The sequence below is a fragment of the Egretta garzetta genome, unplaced genomic scaffold, assembly GCF_000687185.1.
Source record: "Egretta garzetta isolate BGI_Z169 unplaced genomic scaffold, ASM68718v1 scaffold112, whole genome shotgun sequence".
Classification (NCBI taxonomy): domain Eukaryota; kingdom Metazoa; phylum Chordata; class Aves; order Pelecaniformes; family Ardeidae; genus Egretta; species Egretta garzetta.
The window spans coordinates 1113784-1124361 of NW_009258884.1; the positions used below are offsets into that span (position 1 = coordinate 1113784).

At 50.2% G+C, this 10578-nt stretch overlaps 1 protein-coding gene across 1 annotated transcript in view; it reads left to right on the forward strand.

Annotated features, from left to right (window-relative positions):
- TBX4 (T-box transcription factor 4) overlaps positions 1-10578 on the forward strand; it is a 69393-nt gene that overhangs the window by 51254 nt on the left and 7561 nt on the right. The window lies entirely within an intron of this gene.

A 10578-nucleotide genomic window follows, 5' to 3' on the forward strand; every position in this document is an offset into this window, starting at 1 on the left:
GCTCCGTCCCCGTCCGCAGCCACCCTGCGCGGCGTGGGGGACGACGACACAGGTTTGAAGGGCAAACACGTCACGGTGTGGGGCGCAGCTCCGCTGAGCGTGGCTCCTGGGCACCTGGGACCTCACCTGAAAAACAAACGGGCGGAAATTTTGCATTATTTCAATGGATTCGTTGATAAATGAATCTGTGCCCTGCCTCTCTGCCCTGTAGTACTTAACAGCAGGGGCAAGCGGCTCCAGGGAGTGCGCAAAGAGAAGTGTAGGTACATCTGAGGCTTAAAATAAGTAAGTTAGTTAAACAGCTTAATTAATAAGCCGTGGAGCTGGAGTCGTTGCTGCGATCCACAGAATTAGATTGAAGATTATTGACGGTGCTGGCGGGAGGCGATGCCTTACGGGCGGCGCTGGGAAGCCTCGCTCTCTGACACCCAGCCCGTAAAACCCAGCCACCAACCGTTCCCCTTCGGTCTCAAAAACCGCACTCCTGCTTCTGCCACGGGCCAGTTATCTATTACGGTGAATTATTAGTTACAGTCAGAGGCATGGGAGGCATTTTTCAATGCAGACACATAAAAACGTACAGATTTTAAATACGAAGGCATGAAGTGCAGAGCTCTGTAATCTGCCTGCAAACCCCTCTGGCTGAGCAGGTTTTGCGGCAGGTAAGCCTGCGCCCAGCTCCTGCCCCACGGCCTGAAAATGTGGGCTGTACATTTGCCTCTGGGGGGATTTTTTCGACCATGAAAGGCTTCTTTCACACCAGGCTTAACAACTGCGAAATGCTCACGTTAAGAATGGATTAAGAAATCAGCAGCCACTGTAATGTTTAGCTATGGTGAGGTCTGTCTGATCCTAAAGAAAGCATTGTAAGCATGGAGGAAAATCTTAATTTATGTGTTTTCAGAGCTTTACATACAGAGATAATCGGCCCGATAGAGCCTCTGATTTACGTGGGGCTGGTGAGTGACGGTTAATGATTCTGGCAGAGCTGATGCTTCGCTCTGTAACGCCACGTGAATACTCTGTCCTCGGAGGCAAAGATATGCTCAAGGGCCAGCAAGCGGCACAGGGGTGGCACAGCCCTTACCCATTCCTAGTGTATTCTGCCTGGGAAGCACCCAGCTGCATTTCCCAGGTGAAAAATGGGAATAACTCCTTCATCACGAACCAGGTTATGTCATTACCAGTGCTCACAGACCGGCTGGCTAATAGCAGCCATAGGTGATGCGCAAAAATAACCTCTCCCTTGGGAAGGATGACGTGATACCCGCGTTTCCTCCAGCAGGTTGGCTCAGAGCATAGGGGGAAATATTGAGCGAGTCCTGACGAGTATCTCCGTAGTGATAAATGCTCATGAATGGAATTCCACTTTCTTCAGAGGTTTAAAGTATGTAAACAGCGGGGTGGAGGGCGCCCGTGAGACGGTCCGTATGGCTGGCGAGCTGCGGGGTGGTGCGGGCAGCTCCCGGCCCCAGGGGGTGAAGGATGCTCGGGGCCGGTGTGGGGCTGCTGCAGGGGCACGGGGCAGGGGGGGGTTTGCTGAGGGGCTTCAGCTTGCACCTGTGGTGAGGTTGTTCTCCTGTGCAACTCGTTTCAGTTAATCAGGCTTTCTTGTTATTTTGCTGTTCGGGCTGTTCTTCATCTCCTGGCTCGAGGTGTTGTACCAGGGTGCATAATAACGCACATAAAGATACTTAATGTACCTTAAGGGGCAGAGAGGACGAGCAGCAAGGGCTAGAAACCGCCCAGCAAGGGTTAAGTGCTGCAGAGAAGCAGAGGCTGTTAATTAGGGCAGACCTGAATTTGGTTTTACACTCTGTACATGGTAGATAGGGAGGACATGAGGATGCATTTCAGGCATTGGCGAGAGGACTGGCGGTGAGGATTGCCAGCTTTTGGTACGGCCACGGGTCGGTGGCTCCTGAGCTGTCTCCAGGGATGTGCTGGCAGTGCCAGAGCCCAGCTTTGCCTGGACCTTTCTCCTGAGGACTTTGTGAATGGGGTTTTCAGTATCCAGAGGAGTTAACGATGAGCTGGATGGCAGTTCTGAGGGAAGCCCGTCTCACCAGATGCAATGTATATGGAAGAAAACCCCATCTGAGTCTCAGGCCCCCTCTTCCCCTGACTTCAGGCAGGCTGTGAACACGCGGAACCACGTAAGGCCAGCGGTCATAGGCGTGGCGTAACGCTGGAAAACGGCAGAGGAGCAAGCACATCACGTCAGGGCGTTCTGCTTTTGTTGTTGCTGTTAATGACTCCACTGAAATTAAACCTCTGCCAGAGGAATCAGCCTTTCTCATGGGCTTCTGCAGCCAGGCCAGCTTGGAACGGGCGATAGCATCGCATCAGTATCTCTGGCAGGCTTCAGCTGGGACCAGATCAATTGGAAATTCTTTTTTTTACAGAATATATAAAGATATTCCTGTGGGGGGAAAAAAAAAAAAAGACAAGTAATAAATGAAGGTTAGAAGTGGAGATTGTGACAAATAACAGTAGAGATTTTAATTTAATCCACCCCCCCGCCCCCAGCACAGTGTTGCTGAGGTTGGTTGTGTTACATACCCGGCACCTACCTCGCTCCTTGGCTGGATGGAGCATTTAATTGCCATAATGGACTTTATCTGCTTCTAAAGTGTGGGGTTATTTTAGTTCCTGAGGTGGAACCTACAGAGGTTTAAAGCCACAGGGTGTTGTAGATGGTCTGTCACTTGCGATAGCATTTTAAAGTGATATTCTTGGATTTCTTGACCCAAATCTGCTATTTACCGGCTTAACTCTGTAATGCTAATGAGTTTGTTATTTCTCTCTAGATTTATTATTTGCACTCTTGGTTTTATTTGATTAACACTGAAAGACTTAATTTTTCCCCTAGTCTTGGGGTTTCCCTCTAATTTTTCTACTAATTCAGTGTTAGCGTTTTTCTGTCTTTGCTCGTCAGGCACACTTAGGCGCTTTAATTAGGTTAATGTCCTAGTAATCTTATGAAACCCTACATTTTATTTAGAATGTTTGGGTTTTGTTTTCTTTCTGACTTGTGGCCAAGCAGTTTCCTCGCCGCGTGCTGGTAGGAGGTTTATGTGCTGCCTCGGGTCGGGCTCCCTGCGGCCCTGGGTCGCCTGCGGCTGAAGGGATGGGGACGCGGCAGCTCCCAGGCAAAGTCCTGGCTGGTGGGGAGAGACGCGGCCTCGCCGGCTGCACCCCGCTCGTCTGCTCTCAGAGCAGCGCTGTAGTAGCTCTGTGCAAGAGAGCAGTTTCACATCCTCATTCTCAGCTAAAAATCTCTTTTATATATGTATTTTTTATATATATGGCTTGTTATGTCTATATACATCATGGTTTAACCCCAGCTGGCAGCTGAGCGCCCCCCCAGATGCTCGCTCACTCCCCCGTAGTGGGATGGGGGAGAGTTGGAAGAGTAGAAGTGAGAAAACTCACTTTTTGGGGGTTGAGATAAAGACAGTTTCATGGTCCATGATGTCTTCAGAGATAGACCCGCTCCTGCGTGGCCTTACCCACAGCCCTTCAGGACTGAACCTGCTCCAGTGTGGCCTTACCCATGGCTGTCGTGCTTGCCCTGCCCTGTCGTGGTCTTATCCATGGCCACACGCTCTGCAGTGCTCCAGCATGACCTCATGCATGGCCACTGGTGCTTCAAGATGTACCTGCTGCAGCAGGGACTTCACAGCCACAGATGCTTCGAGGCGGACCTTCTGCAGCATGGGCATGGACCCATCCTTGGACCACAATCCCTTCAGAGGCAGACCTGCTGTGGCACAGACATAACCACGGCCACAGATGCTTTGAGATGTACCTGCTGTGGTGTGGACTTATTCATAGCCACAGATGCTTCAAGATGTACTTGCTCCCACGTGGACTCATCCCCAGGTCCAGTCCCTTGGCCTTGAGGTCACACTGGAGTTCCAGCATGTCCAGCACAGCAGCACAGAAACAGCAGCGATGCCCTGGCCATCGGCCAGCCCAGGCACATGGCCACTGCTGTTATCAGAATGTTCCCAGGCCCAGCAGAGTGAGACGATCAGCAGCACAGCGAGCAGCGAAAGCCAAAAGCAGCCACTAACGAGCACTGGACTCTAATCTACAGTAAGGCAAGCAAGCCCCATGGCAAGCCCAGGAGCCTGCCAATTAATAGCTAAACAGCAATAACGGCTATAAATTCGATCTAGCACATTCCAATCAAACCTGTCGTTATCTCAAACCCTTCGAGCCCCACGTTGGGGGCCAGAAAGGACTGTCATGGTTTAACCCCGGCCGGCAACTGAGCCCCACACAGCCGCTCACTTCCCCCCCCCAGGTGGGATGGGGGAGAGAATGGGAAGGGTAAAAGTGAGAAAACTCGTGGGTTGAGATAAAGACAGTTTCATAGGGAAAGCCCAAGCTGTGAGTGCAAGCAAAGCAAACAAAGGATTCCTTCCCTGCTTCCCATGGCAGGTGGGTGCTCAGCCATCCCCAGGACAGCCGGGCTCCATCCCGCGTAACGGTGACTTGGGCAGACAAACGCCATCACTCCCAACGTCCCCCCCTTCCTCCTCCTTCCCCCAGCTCGATGTGCTCAGCACGACATTATATGGTGTGGGGTACCCCTGGGGTCAGTCGGGGTCAGCTGTCCCGGCCGTGTCCCCCCCCAGCTTCCTGTGCACCCGACAGAGCAGGGGAAGCTGCAAAGTCCTTGACTTTTAGTGTAAGCACTGCTGAGCAGCACCTAAAGCATCAGTGAGTTATCATCAACGTTCTTCTCATGCTAAATCCAAAACACAGCGCTCTACCAGCTGCTAGGAAGAAAATTAACTCTAGCCCAGCCGAAACCAGGGCAATACAGATATGATTTCTTATATATATAAGAATTTCAATAAGAAATATATAATAATTTCATACATATACATCTCCCATTGCTAAACTTTTTCCTTAGTCCATATAGAACTTGAAAAACCCCCTTTGTCCAGCTCTAGAATTGAAGTCAGGTTTTTTTGAGCATCACTAAGTCTTCCGCGGAAAGAATATCCATGAAAAGGTTATTTTCTTTTTGTTTTTTTTTTTTAACCACCCATTTTAAAAAATGTCTTGCAGCTGATCTGAGAAATAGTGGTGCCCAAATAAATTACGAAGCCCGATGTGAAGTTTTACATTGCGTGCTTTGTTCCTCCAAGAAAAAAAGAAAAATAGGAGCCGAGCTGTGTGCGGCTGGGGATGGCATTTGTTCTTCAGGGATGAATAGATCCGAGTGTGCAATTGAAATAGCTGGGTAAGAAATGACCAGTGGAGTTCTTGGTTGAAAAGAAGATTTACATCTCTTGTGTTAAATCTTTTTGTTGTTACATTACTGGTTTATATGAGTCAAATGCAGTTGATTTTAGTAAAGTTTAAGTAGAATCAGATCCTGAAATCATCTTCCAGTCTTGGGTGGGGAGCTGGCCTGGAGAAGGGCAAGGGAAGATGTCACGGCTTGCCAAAGACCTTTTGCGTCCACGGATGACACGAGGCCACGCAGCAGCGGGGGGTGGTGCTGGGGTGCTTTGGATCGTGCAGCAGTGGATGGCCCGGGACCGCACACCTGGGGTCTGCCCTCTCCTGCCCCTTCCAAAATAAATGCTCCCGAGCTCGTGTGGAAGTGGACTTCTGCCCCGCACCAAAGCTGTACGCAAGACCAGGAAACACTACCATGAATTTCAGCTGACTTTAGATGAAAAAAAACTGATGGGGGAAAAAAAATAAAAAAATCCCAGCTTTGGCCCTCTCGTAAGGAACAATTTGTCTGAGCTCATGTTGAATCTTTTCCCAGGATTTTCCAGCCTTTCTGTTTTTTCCCCATTGTGCGGATTGCCAGGAGAAACGTGTGGGTTTGGGAGGCTCCTCCTCCGGCAGCCCGGCGGGGAGCAGGCTGGCCGGCTTTGGGGCTGGGACTGGTTGGAAGGAGCCCGTTCCCCCGTCGGGCAGCTCGGCGAGGTGGCCTGGCTTTGAGCAGCGCGAGGTGAATAGCTTCCCAGAGAGGACTGGAAATAAATAGGATCAGGTTTAGGTAATTGTAGAGCTGGCTTCTTAGCCGCTGTAGAGATTGTGTGAATATAGCGTTCTGTTGGGTTGAACTCAAGGATCTTAAGGGTATTTTCCAACCCCAATGATTCCGTGATGTTTAACTGCTTGCTCTGGGGCGATGCATCTCTGCGAGCTCCCGAGGTGGCTGCAGCGAGAGCAGCTGTCCCCGGGCGGTGGCACCGTGCCTCCCGTTGTCTGTCCTTGGAGACGTCCTGTCCCATTCATCAGCTGGGGTGACTCCCGCGCCGATGCTGCCTGGCACCTCCGATCCACGTACTTGTGAGGAAAAGTTAGGTTTGGGGTGGCTTATACCATCCGATGCTCTAAATGTTGGTCGGGGTGAACTGCAGCAGTGGTTGCGATTCTGGAAGAGCCTCGTTGATTAAGGCGCTCTTTTTTTCCATACGGGAGACTGAATCGTCAGGTTTTTGTTCTGGTCCTTCGTGCCCCAGCTCAACGTCCCAGTGTGGGACAAGGGCCAGCCTCAGCTCAAAGGCTTTTTCACTTTAGAAAGAATAGAAGGAAGGAAGAAAGAAGCAGAAAATACATTAAAATGAGAGATTTTATATTAGTTATGTGATCCCCCGGGAGCAACCATAAAATTATGTGGCTTTTTCGTAGCCATTTACTATTGAATATAAAAAGGGCAGTTGCCATAGCAACCCCTGCATCATATGACATTTGATACCTTGGCGAAAGAGGGAGCGCTCTTAAATCAACTCCCCAAATTTCATATGAAAGTAAATACATTTTACTGGTGATTTCAAGGCAAGGTTGCCTTGCGACAAGCAATGCGCTACCATTATCCCCCAAAGCCTCTGGCCTGGGGGCCCGATGCTGCAAACTGGCAAATGTCTTCCAGCCCTGCAGCCGACGTTACTCAGCAGTGTGTGAGATTAGCTGCTCAAGGAGTGTGTTTTCCTAAGTAAAATTAAATGGAAGGAGCAAATGACACCATTTTTTTTGACATTTGTTGCTGACTGGGGAATGCCAAAAAAATAAAGAAGTTGAGCTATGTTACAGCCCAAGTTCCAGCTGCCAACTGTGTGATCAGCACAAAGGAGGGAGACGGCGGGGGGGGGGAATGTTTGTGTAAGCTCACATGGACTTTGGAGTTCGTCTCTCGCAATCTGGTCCGCACGTGCGATGAGAAGTGACATCACCCCCGAGATCCGCTTTGGCTCCTCTCGGGCCAGCAATAATGACTTTGGGAGTTAGGCAGCGGCACGGCGGGGTGCGCGGGCAGGGGGAGGCATCCCTGCAAGCTTCAGCCCTGCCTCACGGTGACCGCCTTGGAAGGCGAGAGATGCGAAATGTTTCTCAGATACTGGAGGAGCTGTTTGGGCCTTGCCCGGCGCAGCCTGCGGAGGGTCCCGCCGTTGGGTCCCTGCCGTAGGGCGGCTGGTTCGTCACAGCCTTTCGGTGCCATCTGCACTGATGCTCTTAAAGAAGGTTGCTGTTTCCAACAGGGGAGGTTTTTTTAGCAGCCATTTTATTTTTTGGGAATGTGTATTTTCCAGGCAGGGAGAGTGCTTGGGGAGGGGCGGGTGATGGCATCCCCATGGGAGCCCATGGCAGGGTTTTGAGCCAATATCCACTGCTGAGATTTGGGGTTGTGCATCTCATTTGAGGATTCTGGTTGGGATAGCTGTTCGATTTACCTTTTGTTGGTTTTTTGTTCGTTTGCTTAGGTTTTTTTTAATAGAGAAAAAAAAAGGTATTTATTAGACTCCTAAATGTGCCGCCATCTCACATAAGCTGAGCTGTTTCTTCCATAGCCAAAGAGACAAGATCACCAAGTTGCAGGGAGAGGCTTTCCCTTAGTAAACCACTGTGCCTCAGCGCTGCTCAGGAAACAGTTTTCCGGTTTCCCTTACTAATTTTGTATCCTTGTCCTTTATCACATTAAATTTCCTCTCTAACCAACACACCAGTAGCTGTTTTCAGTGGCAAGACAAGGCAAACACCGCCTCTTTTTTAGTGGCTAACCTAACCACCTACATTTTGTACCCAAAACAATTAAAAAATGTCTGTGACAGAGTCTGACGCTGACTTAATCTCCCCGTGCCCTCGCAGTGAAAAAGATAAGCGCAGGAAAGTAGAAAGTTACTGTTCTAGCATCATCTTGGTGGCTGAGAGCTCCTACCTCACCTTCTGTCCTCTCGGTGCTGCCGCTGAAGCCTCGCCTGCCCAGCACTGACCAGCAGCAGCCATGCTCTGTCCCCTCAATTAAAATACTTCTCATTTTTGACACAATTCTTTAAGTTAATCTTTCCACTGATGTTCGTCATCGGAGTGGAATTTACATTTGTTTTGTGTATTTTTAGCCAGTGACCAGTTTTCCACAGCAGCCTTGAAAACTATTTAGCCTGGATTGTTGGCATTTCGCTTTGCGCAGGCACAGGGTTTTGCAGCCAAGGCTTGGGAGGCTTTTTTTGAATGATTTCTAGGGTTTTTGAATGCACAAGGCTTACCCCAAGCACAAGCGAGGAAGGCTGCGCGTGCAGCCACAGCCTCGGTACGCAAGTTCTTGTTTTCAAGCCTGTGAAATGTTGACTGTGATTATGTGGGAGAGTGGCTGCTGCCCCCCCGAAAAAGGATGGGAGAAATCAGCCATGCAGCAGGCACAGGGAGGCCACCCGAAACAGCACCGCGCCTTCCCCTTTTCACCCCCAATCTGACGTACTGACCGCCCTGCCAAATAGCTGAAGGGATTTTTTCTTCATCATATGGGAATGGTGTATTTTTATGGAGCTTGGCTTTGCTGGAAGCTGTTCCCCATCCGCGTCCGTGGACGCTGACTTGATGAAGTTAACCTCAGGGCTCTGGGGTTCTCACGTCTATCAATCACGTTTCGTGCTCAGTGATGGCTCTTTGGCTTTGATCTGGCACATCTCGAGGAGGGGGTGTCTCCTTTCACGGTCCCCACACTCGAAGAGATTCGGCACTTTGCAGTGTGTACTTACTCTGAGACACATGGGCAAATGCTCGCGTTGGTGCAAGGCACAGAAATGCCCAACCTTGTAAGTGCAGTGGGCTAAATTAAGCCATTTAGGGGATTTCCCCCCCCCAAAACATCCCACTGATATCAAGCCATTCACAATGAACCTCTGGGCACGTTCCCAGCCACAACTGCAGCCTTTGAGCGCCTGTCAAAAATCCTTTCCTGAATGTGTCTATCATCAGGCTCCAAAAAGTAAGGTCGTCTTCATTTCGGAAAGTGTTTGTGTGCCTCAGGTTTAAAGAAAAAGATTTTTAAGGGGGTCATTGTAGCCCAGTGGATACCACTTTGGAGGGGGGACACGGACGATTCATTCCGCGCGTATAGAAACTTGGGCTCCTAATTTTCCCTTTGGAAATCTCAGTTTAGGATTGTTTTCTTCCTCCTGCTGTTGACTTGCTCTGACCCTGGGGACGTCACCCATCCTTGCTAGGCCTGAGCGGGCAGGGACAGGCAGCGAGGGGAGGTGAGCACACCCCGGCTGCTGCTCCAGACAACCATTATTTATCAGCTTGGCTCAACCTTTAATTATTGAAAACGAAAATGCCCCTTCTTACGAACGTCTCGGCCCTCTGGCGTTATTCATCTTGGCTTTGTTTTACGAGTGGCTGATACATGAAAGCACAGAAAAGGCTCCAAACCCAAACCTGAGCCGACCCTCTCAGATCTACGCCCTGCACATCAACAACCGCAAAGTGGTTAAGAGACTTGATGCAAAGCTGATAAAATGCCAAAAATTCCTCATTCTCTCTCTTGGGGAGAGGGGAGGGTTGTCTGGAAAATGTCAACAATAAAAATTGCATTTAAGTGGTATATAATGCAGCCAGCTACTGTGGGCAGAGTTACGTGCAGCCAGACGAAGGGGTTTAAGGAACACGAGCTCCCTATGCTACCTCCTGTCCTGGCTGGAGCGCCCAGAGCAGTGCCACCACGGCGAGCTCCCCTCAGCATGGACGGGCATGGAGGGTTCCTGTGCACAAGCGCCGGTCACGGAGCAAATGTGTTCTCTTCCTCGCTAATTCCCATTTAAAATTGGCTGAATCCACAATTGGTGTAAACTGACGCTGCTCTGCTGCCTTGTGTATGCCCAGCTGCCCACCCATGTATCTACCTCCAGTTGAAGACGCCACCCATTGTGGTCTTCCCTCCTTGGCCCTTTGCCTGCGTCCCCGTCGGGGATGGACGTGTCCTTGCTGGCTGCTTTGGGCACCCAGTGAGGGGAGGGTGTCAGCCTGGCCGGAGATCCCTCGCTTCTAGGAGCAGCTGGGCTTAGGGAGGACAAAATCAATTAGCCAATTTGGGAGAGGGAGGAAGAGATTGAAAAGGGTTATGCCAAGACAACAAGCACCAAGCAGTATTTCTTCTTTGCCCAGTAAAAGGAATAAAGGCTTTTCTTAAAACCATTCCATTGCTTAAAAGAAATTCCACTTCTTAAAACCATTTTCTTTTGTAGCGTCTGGGCACATCCCTTCTTTGTGGAAGAACAATGCTGTGGGGCCAGGCTGGGCTGGGCAGCACGGCCGGGG